This window comes from Diorhabda sublineata, chromosome 10, assembly GCF_026230105.1.
Source record: "Diorhabda sublineata isolate icDioSubl1.1 chromosome 10, icDioSubl1.1, whole genome shotgun sequence".
In the NCBI taxonomy this organism is placed as follows: Eukaryota; Metazoa; Arthropoda; class Insecta; order Coleoptera; family Chrysomelidae; genus Diorhabda; species Diorhabda sublineata.
Genome location: NC_079483.1, coordinates 14,306,193 through 14,328,011, shown reverse-complemented (window position 1 = coordinate 14,328,011; position 21,819 = coordinate 14,306,193). Strand labels below are relative to the sequence as shown.

At 32.4% G+C, this 21,819-nt stretch overlaps 1 protein-coding gene across 1 annotated transcript in view; it reads left to right on the top strand.

The window, feature by feature from the left end:
* Window positions 1–4,182: 4,182 nt before the first annotated feature.
* LOC130449313 (paired box protein Pax-6-like) overlaps window positions 4,183–21,819 on the top strand; it is a 112,609-nt gene continuing 94,972 nt past the window's right edge. The window contains exon 1 of the mRNA XM_056787051.1: window positions 4,183–4,479. The gene's annotated coding sequence lies outside the window, so the exon portion shown is untranslated. The remainder of the gene's footprint in view (window positions 4,480–21,819) is intronic.

The following is a 21,819-nucleotide window of genomic DNA, read 5'->3' as shown; positions in this document are numbered from 1 at the left end:
TAAATGGGTGAAGGATAAAAAATCAACTTCAAGGAGACTGCCTGCCGACCTCCAAGAGATGGCATGGAAGCTGGATATTTACTTTTCAAGAGACTAAATTGTAGAAGAAACAAGTCCAAGTCTTATAAAGAGAAAAATAAGAAAAAGAAGCGTCGTCAAATACAAATCCATCTTTTATGTATATGTTAATAAAATGAAGCTTCCGCATTTTTTTTTCTGGAGGTAAGATTTGTAATGCCATTGAATATATTATTAAAATGCTAGTATCCCCCAGCTGATAATTTTTCTGTGGCAATAACAACCAAACATAATTACGAATAAGCGTATTCCTCGTTGAAAAATATCACTTTTCAAAAACACTATTGGGTAAAAAATAAATTTTTCGACAGATAAAAGAATCAAGTCTAAAATTCTTTTAATATTTTTCACCTTTTTATGTAGGGATGCAAGTAAGGCTTTTCAATCTGCTATAGACGTTCGTTATGTCTTGCTGATTGGCTTTGTCAAGGCCTTCAAGCTGAAAAATAAAGAAAGCCGGCGCAAAAATTTCATTAATTAAATTAACAAGAGGGTGTTAGTTGATGTATCAAATACTCTAACGTAATTAGATTGGATTTATTTCCAAGGTCATTCATTTTTATTATGTTACTAGATGATTTTGGTTCAGAAAAGTATTTAACTCCTACAATAACTCTGAGATAAGATGAAAGCCCTGCATTTTACATGCTTACGAAGAAAAATTCTATAATAATTTTGAAATGAAAAAAACAGAATAAGAGATTAGTTTATAAGGAAACAATTATCGAAGAAAAAAATAACAATAGTAACATTTAAATTATAAAATATGGACCATTATTGTGTAATTTATACCTGGTTAGATTAATTATTCAGATTATGTACCATGGGTGACATTAAAGAATAAAATAAAATGTTTAGAAATTTTCCATAAAATAGTTATTATAGTAACATGCTGTACATCTGAAATTAAACAAGAATATTCAAGAAATATTAAGATATACCCAAGACTCAAACAAGCAACAATTTTAAAACAAAAAATTATGTAGTTAAATACGCATAAATAAGAACTGAAAAATAAATAATTGCAGCAAAACAAAAATAATTTTAATTAGATGGAAATCAGCAGCCTCTACATATTTTTGGTGCCAAATTGTTGATTGTCTTATTAGATTATGGATACTCTGGAGATCGTTTCTAATAAAATTACAAAAAAAAGGATAATTCTATCAATTAATTGTCAAGTTAAAATTTCTGGAACCGTTGGTCAAATTCATACTGTTTACACTGTTTACACCACCACTACACCAACACTTACAATTACACTATTGCTATTGTTTAACTTTTTTTTCAATCATTTTGTCGCAAGAATAAGAAATGTATAGTAATTTTGATTGATTTTTAATGAGTAAGAAAATAAAAATCAAAACATTGCAATAAAACCAAAGTTTCTTAAAAATAAAACTTGGATTCTAAACAATAATATTCCTTTTTTTTTAATACGCTAGTAGCGTGTATTTCCACCTCTGGATGTAATTGTTGCCAACATTTTCCTGGGCATGCTTTCAATTAGGTGCTGTATCACTTCTTGAGGTATGCTCTCCCATTCCTCTAATGCCGCTTGTTCAAGCTCATTTAAATTTTGAGGAGACGGATTTCGACGACGAATGCGGCGTTTTAAAATGTCCCAGACATGCTCGATAGGATTCATATCTGGATTTCTTGGAGGCCAGTCCAGGGTATGAATTCCTACTTCGTTTGGGTAATTCAGAACATCTACCGCAACGTGTGATCTTGCATTATCATGCATTAAACGAAAATCATCTTCAATAAATAGCCCAAACGTAACGACGTGATTTTCAAGAATGTCTGTTATGTATCTTGCTGCGTTAAGGGCGGATCTAGGAAGAGACATTAATTCTGTGGGGGCATCAAGACAAATTCTACCCCAAACATGATAGACCTTCCTTGGAACGGCTCCCTGGGAATAATACAAGACTGTTCAAATCTTTCTCCTCGCCGTCTTCAAATTTGATTACGTCCATCTGGACCTCTTAGACTGATTTTTGTCTCATTAGTAAATAAAACTTGACACCAATTTTCCAAATTCCAATCTAAATGTTGTCTTGCAAATCTTAGTCTAGCAACACGATGCTGCCTCGTTAGCAAAGGTGCCTGGAAAGCTGTGTAGACCAGCATTCTGAAGGTGTCGTCTTTTTGATCTATGAGAGATATTTACATTTCGACACTTGTCATTAACCGATTTCTTCTTGAATTCAATTACAAAAAACATCTCAAGGAGTTAAAGCTGAAGGACGTCCTTATCCAGACCTCCTAGAATGTGAACCGGTCTCTCGAAATCTTTGCATCAATCTGCCAATGGTTGTGTGGTGTACGCCGAACAGATTTTCCACTTCACGATAACTTAGGAAAAAAAGAAACCCAAAAGATTAACATTTTAGATTTTGATATTGAAATAAAGGGTGGTGCGTTATTTATGGCCACGAGTTTATATACTTTCTATTATGTTTCTTCTTTTTGTAATGAGGACTATATATGCTCCGCGTATACTAATATTTGACCCCTCTGTTTCCTATATTTCTTAATATGTGCTCTAGCGATAGATTAAAAAGCGTTGCAGATAGTGAATTACCCTGTCTAAATTTTTTTTATTTGGAAATTTTTCCTTTACTGCCCATTACACTTGCGCTTGATTCCTTTTCACTCATTGTGATGATTCTTTTCGAGACATCTTTTTTCTGATTGTGTCAAAAGCTTATTGGGAATCTGTAAACAACATTTCTACTTATATCGATTTGGTGATCATGTGATTTGTCATTGATTAATTGTGGATTTACGTTACACGAGGCCTCATTGGTTTTTCAGGATCTTGTAGTTGAATTTTCCTTGTTTTGTTGTCATCCGCTGAACGATGAGACCTCAATCAAGTTTTTACATAATCATCTGGTTCAAATAATTGTTGTGGTGGACCATAAAAGATTTGTTCAATTAATATTCTATTTCTTTGTTGTTTGCAGCGGTGATGTTAAATTAAATCTGGTGCATAATGATTGGATTTCATTTTCTCCATAGCCAATTTCAATATCTGCTGGCCACTCCGTTGTATCTAGTACTCGAAATTCATTTATCGAATCAGTTTCTGTATTAGAAATCATCTCTAGTTCCGGAACGCGTTCCTGTCCCAAAAGGAAGTACCGGAACGATGTAGATCTAAATGGATATGTCAAACATTACGAAAACCAGCAACAAACATAACCAGACAAGCATTGTGATTATAACAGGCAATAGAAAAAGAGGCAGATCTGCACAAACATGGAGAAGAACTATCGAAAAAGAACTGCAACAGATGTGGAGAGCCTAAGTCAACAAAATTTGAAGAGATCCACAAAAATGGTCCAATGAGGATAGCGACCTCAACGTTTCATAGCAAGGGCTCCACTGGAAGCTATATAACGACGAAAATTGCAACTGATCTATTTACACACAACGTTGTTCAATTATCGTAGGTAATTTTCATTTTTTGATAATGTTTGAGCATACTTAATGAATTATTAATCTCTATCTATGCTGGTTAATTGGTGTTGCTTCCAAACTACAGCAATTATGAATGAGATAATTATCATTTTCTTTGCAGTCTCTTTAAATAAATAATGACCTTTATATTACTACAAGGATCATCTGTTCAAAATAATAAAGTTAATTAATATTGAATAACAATCAATTTAATCAAAACATTTTTTTTTCATCTATGAAATGATCAACATAATTTTATGATTTCCACAAACCACTTCCCAGAATTATTTCAACTGCCTACCTTCAAAGCACCACGATATTGTTAACGACTTGTTAAAAAGGAGATCAGATTACATTCCGGATGTGGCGTTTAACGTAGGCACCTCCAGTCCTAACTAAAAGCATTGACTGAGCAAGTCTAGTGGCGCCCTCTTAGCGGAGAGATTATCTTCCGCTCCAATGATCAACTAATTTCGAGAAATCGATAGAATGCCGCACCTCCCTATACTCCTATTGGATTCGACGGTACTAGTTCAATCCGGATTGGTGGAGAGCCGGAAACTGTTGACAGTTGTAAACACCTAAAAAGGTGTACTACAGAACTCATATGGTCGTATGACAGATTTGCGGAGTGGATCTCTATTGAATTCAGTTTAATTCGTGTAGTGTTTAGAGTCACACTAAATTTGTTTAGTTAGTTGACCATTACTTTCGGGATAGAATTAAGCGTGCTTCCCATTAGTCACATTCCATTGATTCTAAACATTGAGTCATCTAGTCAAGTATTAAAAATTGCTTAATTGTGTATAAATCCATATTGACACGATCCTATTCCGGTATTTACAATTTGTTAAAATTTGTTTTGTTTTGTGGACATTTTTATAAAGTTTGAGTGCAATATCTACCGAATTTTATTTTAATCTAACGAATGTAAGTAGCCTTTACATCAGATCAAATTAATTAGTTATTCAATAAACAATGTTTTGTATTCATCCTTTTATTAAAATTACTAGTTTCGGAATAAGTTTTCACGATAAAACGCTTGATCTGATAACTAAAATATTTACAATGAGTTATAGTCTGTATTCAATTTTTCTGTCAAAATATACCTATGATACAAACGTAGTTGAATTTTTTAAATATTATCAAATCATTCTGAAAAGATTTTAAATTTTCTATTCATTCAAGGTTGAAAAAAATTACACAAGTATCTACTTTATTTGCAATTTATGGATGTGATTTTTACTTCCTAATGAGCACAAAAAATAGCGGGAAAGATATTTCTGTTCGGTTTATCTTCTTTAATAGTACCTAGAGGTGACAACTAACAATTGCTAGCTTCTAATTGATCCTTATTTAAACATTTTTCATCACTTTGCTTCAATATATACGGTAGGGTCGTCTATATTAGGTACACCACTTTTCGTGGAAAAGCTTTCAGTAGCGGCTGGTTTTTAGAATTTAATAACTGCCATTGCCAATTCCCCAAACCATAAAATTCTATTTGTATTGTAAAAATTTTGATTTCTCTATATGTGTATCAACAAATAACCAAACCAAGGAGACCGTTTTTAAAATGGTTTTATATAATTTTCTTCTTGTGCTCAACAAAATAAAATAAAGACAATTTAAATGGAATGGTCTTGCCTATTGGCTTCGATGAATTATTGATAGGCTTTGTAAAACAAGTAATATTCAATACTTGACATTGCTAAGAAGCCGATTATGATATTTTAATTGGTTTTCGATGTTATTGCTAACTATCCGAATTAAAAAGCTTGTAGCAAAGTGATTATTTGTCTGATTTTAAAAGGTCAAAACAATATTCAAATGTCTGACAGTGTTGATATGTAACGGTATGCCCTTGGAACCATTGAAATTTAAAAAAAAACGGAATCGGTGGCTCAAAAACCAAGGAAACTGCTTGTCAAAGTTTTAATCATCAAAATCGGTCTGCTACCTACATGCAAGGAATAAAAAATACTATGTAATAAATTGGGGTTTACAACTCACAAGGCAAGCTTATGAAATGTTCAAGCACGCCAAAATTCAACCGAAAATTGTGTCGCGAGTTGGCGAATTAACTCACAATCAAACAAACAAATAAATAACAAAGTGAAGTATTTGTTTGTTGAATAGGTACATTCTTTTCTTAACTTCGCTTCGTTATTTATTTGATTTTGAGTGAATGCGCCAAATCGGTAAACAATTTTCATTTCAATTTTGACGTGCCTAAACATTTCAAACTCAAAAAACTTTAAATGGACGTATTTTCGGTTTTTAATATTTTATTTTGATTAAAAATGCTCATTTAGTCATGATAATTAATTAACTATAATAATCGTGTTAAACTGAAAATTTTTGCACAAATAGATACTTTTGAGCAGTGATATTAAGCCTCTTACATGCAACAATATACATCAAATGTTTAGAATTTATCTTACTTAGCTAAATTTAGTTAATTTTCATTTGACAACGAAAAACATTCAATTATTCTTGAGTACTATTTCTAGCAAACAAGGAGCAAACATTCTGCATTTCTTCTAAAAGTTTAAGTTAGCCAAACATTCGGTTTATAATGTAATCAATAAAAAGAGGACAATAATAGTATAAATTAGTGAAAATATGAAAATTTTAGCAGTTTTATTAGTACAGATTCATAAATAAATTTATTAACAAAGTGAAAGTAGAATTCAATTCATTTAACTGAGGTATTTAAAAAATAATGTCATAAATGATTTTCAAGTAGTGATTTTTCTGCATTTGCACTACTATTGGAAAAATAAACTCAAGTTTCCGGTTTCTATTACGATTGGAGGCTCTATATCAGTTGGTTAGATTTCATAGGCGGTATTATCAATGCAGATAATACCTTGAAAATAACTAAACGCTTCAAATTGAATACATACGTTTAATAATATAGGATATAGTTTGAAACGACGTCTGACGACGTGGAGCAGAAGCATAATCAAACCAATATTTAAGATAGACAATGAAAAGTTATGAGAGAATTATAGAGCCATAACCCTGCTAAGTATCACCTACAAAATATTTCGCAGAGAAAGAACTAAGAGATTATCAAAACGGCTTCAGACCAGATCAACTATCGACGCAATCCACACTCTAGACTAAAGACTTCAGAAGTGCTTTCGATTCAATAAAAAGAGAGAAAATAACAGAAGAACTAGAAAGACAAGGAATAACGTTGGAAAAAACAACCAGAGACAGGATATCAAGCCTAATGAAGAAACAAAACATTATTAGAAACCCGAAAACAGAACCAAACTAAACAAAATAATAATGTATAAAATCACTAATCACTTATGCGATGGAAACAACAGTAATCAACAAAAGGGAAGAAGAAGAGCTCAATTAAAAGAACTGAGAGAAAGTTAATGAGAACTATAACAGGTTCCAACATAACACAGAAGAAAGAAAGAAGAGCAAAGAAAAGCGAAGAAATAGAGAAAGAAGAAAGAAAAATATGGTGAGATACATAAAAGCGCAAAGACTCAACTGGTCTGGGTATATAATGAGTAAAAAGCCAACTGAAATTATCAAAAAAATAACGCAATGGACATCATTGTGGCCAAGGACAAGAGGCAGGCCGGAAAGACTTGTAGAGACGAAATAGCAGAGGACATAAAAGCACTTAACCAAAAGGAATGAAAAATAATAACAAAAGCAGCAAAGACAAAAAATAAGCTATAAAGAAAACAAAAATAGAAAAAGGATTTTACAGCGCGCGTTAGGCATAATCCAATTGATTGAAAGGCTTGATGATGATGATGATGATAGTTTGAAACATGCTTGTGATATAGCTGAAAAGTAAAAGGTTGGATGTCATAAAGCATCAATGTGAATTTACAATGGACGTCCAGTAGTCTTGATCTCTCGCTGATTGGAATCTTTCATAACACGTGTAAAAAACTCTAGATCAATTTTCTCAAAAACCGTGGGAGAAATTCGAACCCACCTACAAGAAATGTTTAACAGTGTTATACCACATAACTGACAAAGTAAGTTAATAGTATACCAAAATGAAAAGAAGCGATATTCATACTTAGTTATCATAATGTTGCAATTCTTCTTCAGTAATGGTATAATTAAGAATTTTTGTGAATTGTAACATCAAATTCCTTGATTTGTAAAATTTCAAATTAAATGGAATTGAATAAATAGAAACTAAGATTAATTCCGCCATCCTATAAAACACGTTTCATGGTACAACATTTGACAGTACCAAGATTTTCCTTTATTTCACTGAAATGATTGATATTATCAATAAATGATGATGCTTTTTTGAAAATTTACCTGACATATAGATTAAGATAAGCTAATGTTCCTCTTTGGATCATGATTCTGTATACAATATCTTCTTGTACGGTGTCGAAATTGATATTCCTTCTTAACATCAATAATATTTCTCCAGAGGATTTCTCGTTACCTCATCAAAAACTTTAGATAGTGGAATGTCGAATGACTACTGTAGAATGTATCAAAATTATGAATTAGTGCTACAAAATTGTTTCCTTTTTCAGTCTCATTTGAACTTCACAGGGCATTTATAACAATGTGTTCCACATGAAACTATGTAACAGCTGGCAGAAAGTGCTCTATCAACCTAGCTTCAAAACTTCCATGTCTAGGGGCTGCAACCTAAACATATTATACCCAGGCAGCTACACCATAATCAGCTAATTTTTAAGCTAGAAATATTTGAAAGAAGCCATATAATTTTCAAATTTTCTTTATATTTCTAAGATGATGAAAATATGGGCATATGAAAAAGACCGAGACACAGTTAATAAATCAAAGTGAAGTAATTATGATGAAAAATGATACAGACGATCATTCAAGTACCAGTATGCTACCCATTAGACCCTGCAATGAGCAACACAAATTGTTCTACAAAACCAAGAATAGCACTCAATTAATATATTGAAAATCGAGCAAACTGTATATTATATTTATTCCAAAATATGAGTAAAGACACTCAGATATTTGGTTTTTCACAAAATGGCATGTCGAAGATAAACTACAAAATATGAAACAAGTAAATGATAGCTAGACGATTAATCAATTTAGCAGATTTATGGTGCCGTGACGATTCATTTTAACATTAATTAAATTTTCATATTAGAATTTAGAAAAATTCTGCCAATTGCAGTTACTTCTCCATAGGCTTTGACAACAATATGTCGAACATGAAACTATGTAACAGTTGGCACAAACTGTTGTATCAACCGCATTTAGTAGCTTCAAAACCTAAACATGTTATACCTAGGCAGCTATAGCATAATCAGCTATTTTTTAAGCTAGCAATTTTTGAAGGAAGCCATATGATGCACAATTTAATCTACAAACAATTCCAAATTAATATATCTTTCTTTTGGACATCGGTTGTATATATAACACTTTCTTCGTTACCTATGTCTATCTGGTTTTTTTGGTAGGAATTTTGTGAAATTTTTGGACAGATTCTCTATTAAAACCATTTACGTTATTGGTTATTTTTGTCAATTAATTTTCTAATAACTGAAAAATACATCAACAATATTTTTATTAGAACGCTTAAATAATTTGGTAGAACCATTTTTCGCTCTCCATCCTAATAATTTTGTTGTTTTTTGTCTCAAATATTTATCATAAATCTTCTCTTCGAACGGTTAATAACTACAGTGGTACAGGGATCTGATCTCTTTACTTTTAGATCAATTCTTATACTTATTTGAGGACTTTAAATGCCTTATAAATGTTACCTTTGGAATATTATATATTTCCTGGGCATGTACTATAAACTCTTGTAGCTGTATTCTTCAAAGATTCTGAAGATTATAAAACTTACATGAAACTTAAATTTTTCTAGTCGTAAACTGCTACACAGGCGATATCTTACAGTCTGCTTGTTTCGAGATAAAACTTCTCTATTTACAGTATAAACGGCTCCATATTCCAATGATTTAGTAGATATTTAAAGGATAAAACATGGAATTCGATAAAATATAGGATACTTCCCCTCCTAATATCAAAGAAAGTAATATTCAAAATAATTGAAGGGTAGCTCAAATAATCGAGGCATTTAAAACGGACCTGAATTAGAGTTTAATTACTATCCAATGTTGATTAGTAAAATAGCATGAATGAGTTTGAAGTTAAGGTTATTTCTTCTATTTTAAGTGTGCATCACAGCTGCATCTATCAAATTTCACTACTTTCACTAACTTCTAAGACTTTAAACTGTCTATCGTGCTTATTGATAACCAAATGATTGCCTTCAGAGACTCAAATTTACCTCGGTCACCAAAGACGATCGTGTGGTTATTGAAACATGCAGATAGAGTAATTATGTGTTTAGTATGAATATCATCAATGGTTCAAGATTTCGAGATTCGAACTTAACAGAATAAAGTTTTTCAATTTATTCCTTGGATCTTGGAGTTTCATGAATTGACTTATTGAAACAGTACCAAGATGATCTTTGATAATGAACATCAGATTCTCTCTCGATTGTTTAAATAAATATTAACCATTCTGCCAAATTCTTATTTCACTATTTTCAAATGTAAACATACCTTCAAATTTCTAGATATGGCAAGTTGAATATTTTTTATAGATTTATAAGGTGATGAAGATATGGGCATATAAAGTCTGGTAATTGTGATGAAAAATGATAATGACGATCATTTAAGTACCAATATGCTATCCATTAGACTTTGTTCTGCAGAACAAAGAAAAGGTATTGAAAATCTGTATATTATATTAATTCCGAAGTACCAGGCATAAAATAGATATTTAGTTTTTCACGAAATGGTATGCAAAACTAATCTATAAAATAGACAAAAGGCAAGTAAATGATAGACGATTATTCGGTAATTCTATACTTTCGCGGTCCCCTTGTTTTTTGGTTCTAGAAAATCGAAAAATCCTCCGATTTCCATCAATTTTTTTCGAATCTTCGTTTTTACGGCGGATTTATGGAAAAAATTATTGGAATAAAAAAAATGAAAACATATTGGTTTCAGGGCTTTAAATGATCATGAAAATGCACTCATTCACGTATAATTGTTGGTAACTTTTTTCTAAATAATGAAATGAAATTGTTATATTTTTTTCATAATCTACACAAAAAACGAACAATTTGAAAAAAAATTATACCAAAATCATGATTTATCATGTTTCTGCAATTAAAAATAATAATAATTCTTCTTAAAATTGACCTTGTCTCATATATAATCGTTTGTGTCTTTTTTATTAAGTAATCATAGAAGTTATATGAACAAAAAAAATTCTTGAAATCACTTATTGTAATCATGTGTACAATATTAAAAGTCAACTTTGAAAAATTGGAAATGTTCACCATTAAAAAAATGGTATCTTATTAAGGTTGTTAAACAAACATTTTCCTATTTTTTTCGTTCGTTTTCTATGTAGATTAACAAAAAAATATATTAACTGCGTTTGATGCTTTGTAAAACAGTTGTGAACGATTATATGCGTTTATGATCACATTTAAAATCATAAAACTATGATGATTTTTCGATTATCTAGAGCCAAAAAACAAGAGGACCGCGAAAGTATAAAATTACCGATTATTCATATTAGAAGATTTATGGTGCCGTGACGACTCAAGTCATTTCAACATTCATAAAATTTTCATATTAGAATATAGAAAAATTCATGTACAATAAATTTGAGGATGGGTAAGCCAGCTGCAATCAATAATGATTATTTCGTAGAGATGTTTTGATCTCGTAAAATGATAGTGACTTTCTCATCGTACCAAAGCTTTTAAAATCATATCTTCGCTATATATTAACTGCTTGTATTAATGCACGAGATAGATGGACCAAGTTCAACTGGTGTACCTAGTAACAATTATTCTCTTCACTTTGGTTAGTGGGGTTGTTTATTTGCGAGTGCATCAGCAATTTCGTAACACAAATTCTATTTGAAATGGATGTATTCCGTTCTACTAATATTAATTGAAAAACCTCTTTCTAGCTGCAGTGAATACTTAAAATAAGAACTATAATATCCATGTGAAAATTTTTTGCACAAAGTGTATTTAACTGACATATTATGTGAGAAGAATGTGTAGTAATTTTTATATGAAGCTATCTCAAAAAAATCTCAAAATACGAACGACGAACTTCCAACATAAGGAATCGAATGCGAATTCTTAAGAATGTACTGAGTATGGAGTATCGTAAGATGGGGCAGTATTAAGAGATATCGTAGAAAACACTAATTTCTAGCTTGTTTCTTAATTGAATCAGAGGTATTCGTATTGAATTTATAGTCGCAATAACAATATGCTATTCATAAAATTAAATATTGGTTGTTCACTTGCAATTCCTAAAATATTTCTTCCTTGTTTGCTGGCCTAATATTTTAGAATTATTACTTATCTATTGTCGTAGTTTATGAATATTGTAATATGTACCTCCAGTTGTTACGACCAATAACAATTAAGGAAAAATTTATCTGACGTTTTTGGTATTTGCCACACAAAAGTGGGATTCATTCAAAGGTACCGAAATATTTTCAGGTAGTTAGTTGTATTGATATGCTTTCAAAAGAAAGAGTTTAGATATTCACATGGCTACCGCATTTTGTTACAGATTACGAGATACCGTTAACTTGTTAACAAACTAGAATTTTGTATAATCTTAATTCTAAATTTGAATGAATTTAATACAAAATTTCAATGTATATAAATTACTTTTTCGTATTGGCTCTTTCTCTAGATATTTACCGTTATGTAAAAAAGAAGTTATCTCACATAATTCGCAATAAATTGATTGAATTACGGAAAATAATAATACTCACAATTTCAAGAATCTATTTATTACAACGATGCTTTAGCTGTTTTTAAACATTAGTAGAATGAACAATGAAGTGATTTGAAAATATACTCAAAAATGTCAAAAAGTCAATAGTAATCGAAAATTTCAAGTTTAAAGAAGCAAAATCGTATTCTTCCGCAAAATTTTAGCCTGAATTTATCACTACAAAAATAACGTGTCTTCTCCAGGTGTTAGTCATAAGGATATTTCACCTTTCTTGATGGGCTTCCCGTTTCCCTTACATAGTTCAAGCTGCAAAGCTGCCCGTTTTTTCTCATTAATTACGGGATACAAATATAATCTTAATAACTGAGAATTTGCCGTTCTTTGCTCAAAACTAATAAATATGATATTTCGTTTTCCTTAAACTCAAATAACTAACCAATGGCAATTAACTGTAAAATAAGAATCAATCAACTTCTTCTAATAGAACAAAAGTATTTTGTAGTTATAGAACTACTCAGACTTAACAAAATATATTAAAACATATTTATTTTCTTGATAGGATTTTAGTATTACAGCCAAATTAGAAAACTTGATAAGTTTCGTAAACTCTGCCCTTTTCCCGTCTATTTCCTATTATACTGTGCAGCCAATCAAAGTTTATCAAACGGAATTTACCCCTCTGACACGGTTCAGACTACAATGAAGGAAGTTACGTGCTAACCGTCGATACTATTAAATCGTGAAAGATTGTTTGCTATTTATTTAAGTGTGAGTTCATTTTGGAGAGTTTTATTTATAACTTAAATAGGAATTATGAATAAAAGAAAGACAAAGTCGTTTACAGAAAATCACTAACCTTGAACATTTCCCTCTTATATAAAATTTTCCAAAGGTCAAAGCGGGTTTCAATTAAGGCGGATTCACATCAACGGGCACAGTCAGATCAGCTCACTACCGCACCGTTCCCGCCAATGAGAACACTCTCATTGAGGCAGCGATCTTGACTTGACTGTCTCTACCGTGATCTGATCTGACTGTGCCCGTTGATGTGAATTCGCCTTTATTTTCAAACGTCAAAAATTGTCATCCTCTTGCAAATAACGTTACTACCCGACTAGAATTTTCTGTGAGGCCCGATAAGGACCTTATCAAGTATTCCGCGCTACAGGTCAGTATAACCTGATAAGGATCTGATGAAGATGGAGCACAGATCATTAATGAGGTCCTGATTAGGTTTACCTTATATGGTCCTTTTCAGGATTGCTTCATAAGATTCTTATCAGGATTGCCCTATAACATCCTTATCAGGATAACTCTATTTTTCTGATCAGGATTACTTTACAGGGTCCTCATCGGCATTGCCTGGGACTGCTCTAATCACGATCATCTAACATATTCCTAATTAGATTTTTCTTCTGGTTTGTATAGGGGTGAGAGGTTCACACAAGCATAAATTTTTTATAAGAATACTTTATTAATCATAGAAACTTATATGTACCATAAATAAATTAAGATAATCGTCTTGTTACTTAAAACTACTGAGAATTTCTTCTCAAAGCTGCCTGGTTGTTGTGAATCATCATTTAAAAGTTAAAGAAGCAGAACTTTTCTGGCAAGTAACTAATCATTTATGAACAGCTTTTTGTTTTACCTTAAGGCCCCTCCACACTCTCGCGAGAATCTCGCGAGAACGCCACAAGAAACATGTGAGAAATGCGAATGTGGAACCGATCCGCGTGTTTTTTTCAAGTTCTCCATCTTTGCCAGAGAACAGCGCGAGAAACACACTCGCCTGCTTCTCAGTAACGAGCGCCGATTTGAATGATTTTTGGCCACGTCTTTTTAATCATTCTTTCCTCTTTAATATACGCATAATTATAATATACAAATGCGCATAACAATAAACTTGCCGCAGTCACTTCAGCGTCCATCGTTATCGAGCTGGAGAATTGAAGTGAGAACTGTAGTGAGAACTTTGTGAGAGTGTGTACCCAAAAGAAGTTCTCACTACGTTCTCGCCAGTGTAGTGGAGGAGCCATTATATTGTCCACGAGTACTGCTTCCTTTCACTGTAAAACAATATCCTCAACATATTTGAGTTGATACAGAAATTGGTATCACTTGGAGATATGATGTAATATTGTATCTAGCGACAAATCACGAATCTGTTAATGTGCGCAGAATGAAGGTTAAGACGCCGCTCTGGAAAGTAACGTGATATCGGGTTTCCTGTTAAGAGCTACATATACTAATGTTTGACCACAGCTCGGTCGTTATGTTGACGATGTCCCATAAACAAATTTACTGTCTCATTTAAATGAGCGTCCTTAACTCAACGCAGCACCTATACATATTAAAGGTAGAACTATATAGTTTCTCGAGAAGTTAACAATAATTTTTTTACGCGACCAACACGGGCACCTATCCAACATATATGGGGTATTATAGGGAGCAGACCTATTAAATTTGCATCACCTTGCACAGAGGCTACCATGGCTCAATCACTAAGTTAAAATTTCTTGTAACGATTTGTCTCGAACAGACATCGAACCACTCATTTGTGCCAAAATCTAGATGATTACAGGACTGTATTCAGCATTAATTGATTTTCTGGTGAATGTTATCTCTCCATTATTGATGTGAGGCTATTACCTAAAACGGCAAGGTCAACAAATCCTTCCAACCAACACATTTCATATCATTGAATACATATATAAATTAAAATAATATAACTTAAGTTAAGTTAGGCATCTACTTCCGGCAAGAGTCAACAGATCGCGTCAAGATTTTCGTACATAGTCTCTTTCTCCTCCTCCTAGTTCTGTGAAAGATTTCGGAAGATCAATTTTCTCTTAAAGGGCGGTGGTTATATGCCTTTATCGTCGCGGTTTTTCGGTTGTAATGTAAGTGTTCCTTCGTTTGTTGATCTTTTTGTGTCACTCTGTGCAGCTTGTGTTTCTTGTATTTTCACCACTACATCACAAAACAGCAATATCCATAATATCGGGCCGTCTCCATTACTGTGGGTAATGTATCCGCCTCACCGGTTTTATGGCTTGATAGATAATCTTCTCCAGGTTTCTTCTTGTCGGTTTTTTCTCATACTGTACCAGACAAAGGACTTGGAATTCAGATTTCCTATGATGTGACATGTGTGATATGTTTTTTTAACTACTATTATTAATTTTTTTCACTAAAATTGCTGTTTATGTCGTTTCTGTAAACGTTATAGCCTTGCCAGGTGAATTTATATACGTCTTGTTTCTTATATATCAAAATGTTCTTCAAAGTTCACGGTATATTGATGTTTTTCCAGTCCTCGTGATTTTTATTTGATTGTAAGGGAATTGTCTACCATTTGTTTTCCCTTTTGTCCTATCAATGTCGCTATAAGTGTCTGCATAGGTTGCCAAATTACATTTTTATAATAAAATTTCATCAATCGACATTTTGGTTGGTTAAAAATTCAATTATTTGATTAGCGGTGTGATAGTTAAGATGAATAATGGTTCGCTTCTTCTCTAATGACTTCTAGCTAACAAATAGTTACGCACCATTCGATGTTGACCATTGTAAGTTACTCTAACGTTAGTGTTGCAATGAAACCGGTCACCATTTTCTTCATTCACGAACTACTTTTGTTTTTAATTTATACTGCCTATACAATTGATTGCTGTCATAAGTGTAAATCAATAATTCGTCAACTGTGGAGATGTTGAATACAAACTTTGTTATAGTTTTATCATTGGTTCAAACATTTGAATGCACTAGTCGACACGAGCTTTTTTTTGACCATTGATCTTGTTATGTGCGATTCAACGGAAACAGGATAGACCTTCGCTGATTTGAAATACTTTTTACTCAATCGCGATCATCACTAATTGTACTCAAATGACAAAATATTGCGGTTGATGTTATGTTCAACATTATAAAGATAACACGGGAAATTTCAACGACAGCTGTATGTATGGATTTAGAGTCTCGTATTCACTGAGACCGAAAGGATCTATTGGGTTCCCCTTTTTTGCTGCGATACTGGAGAGCCCAGTGCTTACAGCTGATCCATCAATCCCACTCCTTTTAAACAGTCCATAATGTGCGATGGCCTTTATTGCCAGAGATCTCTTTGTTCTATTTCATACACACCCAGGTGTAGTGCTCTGTGTAACAAAATCTGCATGCCGTATTACCTGCGTTTTCAGGTGTTTGTTGAGGCGACCCCGATAGAGCACCTGTTAGTATTCGTAGATTGTTTTTACTTATGTTGATACATTCAGCAGATCAACTCAATAGAAGTAATCAAGATCAGAATTATAAAAGGCCTCTTTTACACAAGTTGAGATATTTTTTTCTCGACATGTAGTATATCCAAACTTTTTGTTAATAAAATCACTGAATTTCATGAACATTAACCTGATAAACTGCTAAAGATAATGAGTTTAGATCAAAATTTACCAATCGCAACACACTGTATCTGGCAAAAATATACTCTGCCAACCTTTTGGAGATTTTTAAGTACCCCTTAAAGAAGAAAAAAAAAAAACAAATCAAAAGGCGACATCCTCGTAATTAATAAGAAATGGCGAATAGGTTATGTTACGTATGATTATTACACAAAGAAACTAATTATTGAAATGTAGAAAAAAACTGAAACTAATGGATAAACCACAATCTTAATGCATGTTTATTATTGAATACTACCACAAATAGACGACTAATCAACGGAAATGAGACAACAAGTCGTAGACTTCTGTTTAAAAAGTTGATCTGTTTATTTTGTTTCAACTTCAACTAATGTTTTGAGTGAGAATTACCTCTTCCGAATTCACCCTAATAATCTCCTTTTCTCTTCGAGATACACAATAACTGTGGTCCTAATTACCCTTGCGGTTGATACATTTACAAATAAAAATATTTTCGAAACAAAATTTTCGATCTCCTTTCTTGTTGTATTGAATTACCTGTTAAAAAATATTTTCCTCGGCCACCTAATATACATTTGAAACCTTAATATTTGACAGGGTTAATTCAACCGAAAGTCCTTTACAAGGCCCGACGCAACAGGAAATCTCTACTCGAAGAAGTATATAATAGTATTACACTTTGGGTTCTTTTATTTATATTATGTTCTAGTTTTTTCTTTTAATTAAATATATGGATTAGATATTATATTACTTCAAGTTTAGTTTGACTATATATTAAATATATAATTATATCGTTATCACATCTGCAATGACTTCATCCAATCTTTATCACTCTTGTCTACAAATAGGGATCATCAAACGTTCTTATGCTTTAGTTATTTTTCTATATGTTAATTCTTTCCCAGCAATAATATTTTCATCCTATTTATAATCAATGTTGCATCATGTTTTCTTTCGTTTTCATTTTATCATCGAATTCGTATTGGCTAAAAATTCTATGTATTAACTCAATATTTATTATATTTAGATATCCAGTTTCTTAATTTTGCTAATTTAAATATTCTTTATCATAAGATAATAAGATTTTAGTTTCCCTCTTATTCCAAACCTTTTTATTAACTATTGGCTTAGTGTATAAGTTTTATCCACTGTTTCTTCTTTCATCTTGTAAAGTCTATCTTTTTAAATATCTGTTGTAAAGTTTCGACATTTATATTTTTGACAATCTCCATTTTATCTACAATACTAACAACACCCATTAAGCATGTTTAATTTCCTATTTACCTAGCTTTTTCCATCCTAAGTACTTCTTTTCGTTTTTTTCCCAATTTTCTCATATCTTTATAAAATATTTTCTCATTATGTGTGCTAATTTTTATTCCAGACATAACCAACTTTTTCTTCCTGTTTTCTTTTCTAGTCTTTCCATTTTTCATTAAATCTTCCTATTTCAACTCTCATTTTCACAAGTTTTTTTCAACTTCTACTTTATGATTGTACCTTAATCATTTTCTTCGATTATCGATGTTAATCTATTTTGTCATCCAACATTTTTTATACATTACGATTTACTTTATACTATTCATCAATATCAATCAATGTTTTCTGTCTCAAAATGTTATATCGCTTTCCTTAGGCATTGTCCTCCAGTCAACTCCTCAGAAGATCTTGCTCCCTGATGAAATGTTGGCTTGTTGAAACGGTTACAATACAAATAAAATATAAATCACCAAACACTATTTCAGGTCTTTACCAAGGTCTCCATTTATTAATAATGGATGATTGATGGTCTTATCAATAAATATATTTATAAATACCCGTTTCTTCTTTATAGATATGGTACAAACATACAGTTAAATATTTTAAAGCCTATAGAATTTAATCTAGTGCACTGTATTTTACACTCTGATCTAGTTTCTGCAAAATTATAGTTGAATGTAACGGTAAATTTAATTGATATTATTTTCTCAAATATTATGTGTTAATTAAGTATTCTGAGAAAATGTTTGAAATAAGGAGAGACCCAACACACTATTTATGCTACCACAAGGTAAACTAATCTAACCTATCCTTCAGTTTCTGAATACGATAACTTCAGTCGGTGGAATTGTGAGTGTTGTTGACAAAGTACAAAATATTTAGCACAAAAGGACAATTGAACTCACTTGTTTTTTATATGTATATATAGATTTGGGGTCTCGTATACACTGCGACCCAAAGGATCTATTGTGTCCCCGTTGGGATACTGGAGAACCCAGTGTTTACAGCTGATCAATCCCACTCCTTTTAAAAAGTCCAGAATGTGGAGTGACTTCAATTGTCAGAGATCTTTGTCTTCTATTTCAAGCGCTCCCAGGTGCAGTGCTCTGGAGTTTCTTAGTGTTTTCTGAGGCGACCGTGCCTTGATAAAACTCTTACTTAGGTTGATACATTCTACAGATGTATGGTTTTGCTTCTATCTACCTTCTTTTCCAGTGCGTTTTCCATTCCTCTGTAGCTGATACCACAGAAGCTTATCAGCTATTTCATTTCCCTTCGCTTTTGGGTGTTCCGTAGTCCATTGTAGGGTAATTTCCTTTTTCTTGGACAGCTCGTTTAATTTTAGGATATTGGAGCTCTAATAGCTGCTCGGATATCAGACAGGATGATGATCTCCTGTTTTCGATAGTTACTCTCCAAATTGAACTGGATACATTTTTTAATTTCATAGATGTCTGCTTGAAAAATGCTTGGTGCACTATCCAGGCTTTCAGAGTGTTTGGGTCTGAGCCCGAACACTTCTATTCACTTGATTTACTAATACCGACAGCAACAATTTTAACATAAGTAATGCATGTTTATTCTCAATTACCACTTTTTATAGAACATGCTAATCCATACTTTGATTTTGTGAAATTATAGGAATAACTAATCATTTCAAAGCATAACAGCCAGTAAGATATAATGTGATTAATTATTTTCTCGAACAGCCATAAAAAATTTGATTGTTGGTCCAAATACAATTAAGTCTGATCCGAGAGAGATATCCCGTTTATACCGACTACAAACCAATCAGATTCCCGGCCTACCCTTTATGTTTGTTGTTTACGCTCGTTCCCCGTTCTATGGAATCCCGTTTACTGTCGCTTTTCTATGTTCGCATCTAGTTCAGGAGCTAAGTCATTCGAAGTATTTAGGGTTTTTGTAAAAAAATTGTATATAAGTTCCCAGTGGCAATAAGAGAGAAAAAAATAATCTCATGCGCGTGTTTTTGAGTGGTGTAAACGCTTTAATGAGTGCCGAGAGAGCATTGAAGATGACCAGTGCCCAGGTCGCTCTGGGACTGTTTCAACTCCTAAAACAGTGACCAAAATCAACCAAATGGTGCGGACAGATTGTTGAATGAGTATCTGGATTATTGCCGAGGATGTGAACGCCGATAAAGAAACGGTTAGAAAAATTTTACACGAGGAATTTCACATGATAAAAGTCTGTGCGACTCCTAACCAAAAACTTCTGCGTCAACGGGTGTACTCAGATTTCCTTGCAAGATTAGAAAAAGTTCTGATTTGAAAAGGACCCGATTTGAATGGATAGTAGCGGTAAACCAGATCTTCTAAAGGCACTTATCAAAGAAGACTTCCAGCACTGCTTCGATCAAAGAAAAAGTTATTTAATAGCCAGATCTCGTAGTTCTGTTGTTGGAAATAAACAAGCAGCATGCTCAAGTAATTAACAAGCTTTTATTTATTCTCTTGATTTTGCTGGATTATTGTCGAATTTGTGTGAAGGTGGGCGTTCGCGCTTCACATAATATTGATTGCAATATAAATTTTGTTATTTTTTTAGAGATACTGGTAGTTTTTCAAATTGAAATTAACGAGTAACTTAATTAATAGTGTCTATAATTATTTATTTCAAGATTAGGTTTTCCCAGAGCCAAAGTGGGTTATACTTGCGAAATTTGTAGCCACGATTGACTTTTTCTTCGTTTGGGATTTTCGAATGAGATTCTTTTAGTGTCCCAATCGCGTTTACCCTTTGGGGCAGATCCAATTTGGACTCCAGATCTCTTATGCAATGGGTAATCTATCACGAATTTAATGTGGAAAACTGTTAATGTTGCTTCAATGAAGTTAACAGGATCTGTTGGCAGACGCTTTGAATATTGACCATAAGTCTTGACTAAATTCAACTGTAGTCGAGATAGGCAGCTTCAATGGCACGTTGATCGATAGTTTCGATATAGGATTGAAGCTAAATAAGCGATACTTCGTATCTGGAGCAGGAATGCTTAGTAAATAATTGAAAAATCTAGATTTCAAAGGATTTATGGAGAATAGGTACAGACAACGACTTGTTTCATTGAAGGAAAAATATATATGAAAGCTTTCTGGACATTAAATATCTATCCAATATGTTTGCTATTCAAAGTAGGTGAAGAAGAAGTACTTTCGTAGTAATGACGATGTGACATAGCACAAGTGAAGGTTTCAAAAGCGTCGGTGAAAAGTACGAATTAAATTGTAACATTTTCAAGATTGTTTCTTCTATAAGCACAGGGGATTTTAGGTGCTTTGTATAAATATGAATATGGGTATTAAATATGGTGAAGTACTTGTCTCTAAGTGTGTTATTTGAAGATGGTAATGATAATATTCAATAAAGGATCTGTGATCTGAAGAAAAGATTTTACGTTATAGAACATATTTTAGCTAAAAGATAGTGATAGAGCTATTAATGTAAACAGTAAATTAAACGTAATGTAGAAGTAACATATGTTATAAGTGATAAATGTCGCCCAGAGAAAAGAAGGTCTCTTTACAAGCCTGGAGTATAAAGAACAAAGGACATTATTCTAAACTGAGATACATGAGATGTAGTAGAAAGAGCGATCATCACTAGTGAAAACAATCAACAGCAATACACATTAACAAATAAATTAATGACATATTCATTAATTATCAAACAATATCAATTTATATTATATTATTGTTACAATATTGAGAATATCTACACTACATAACCTTAAAATTATAATCTAACGATATGTCGACCTATTTCAAGTAAAA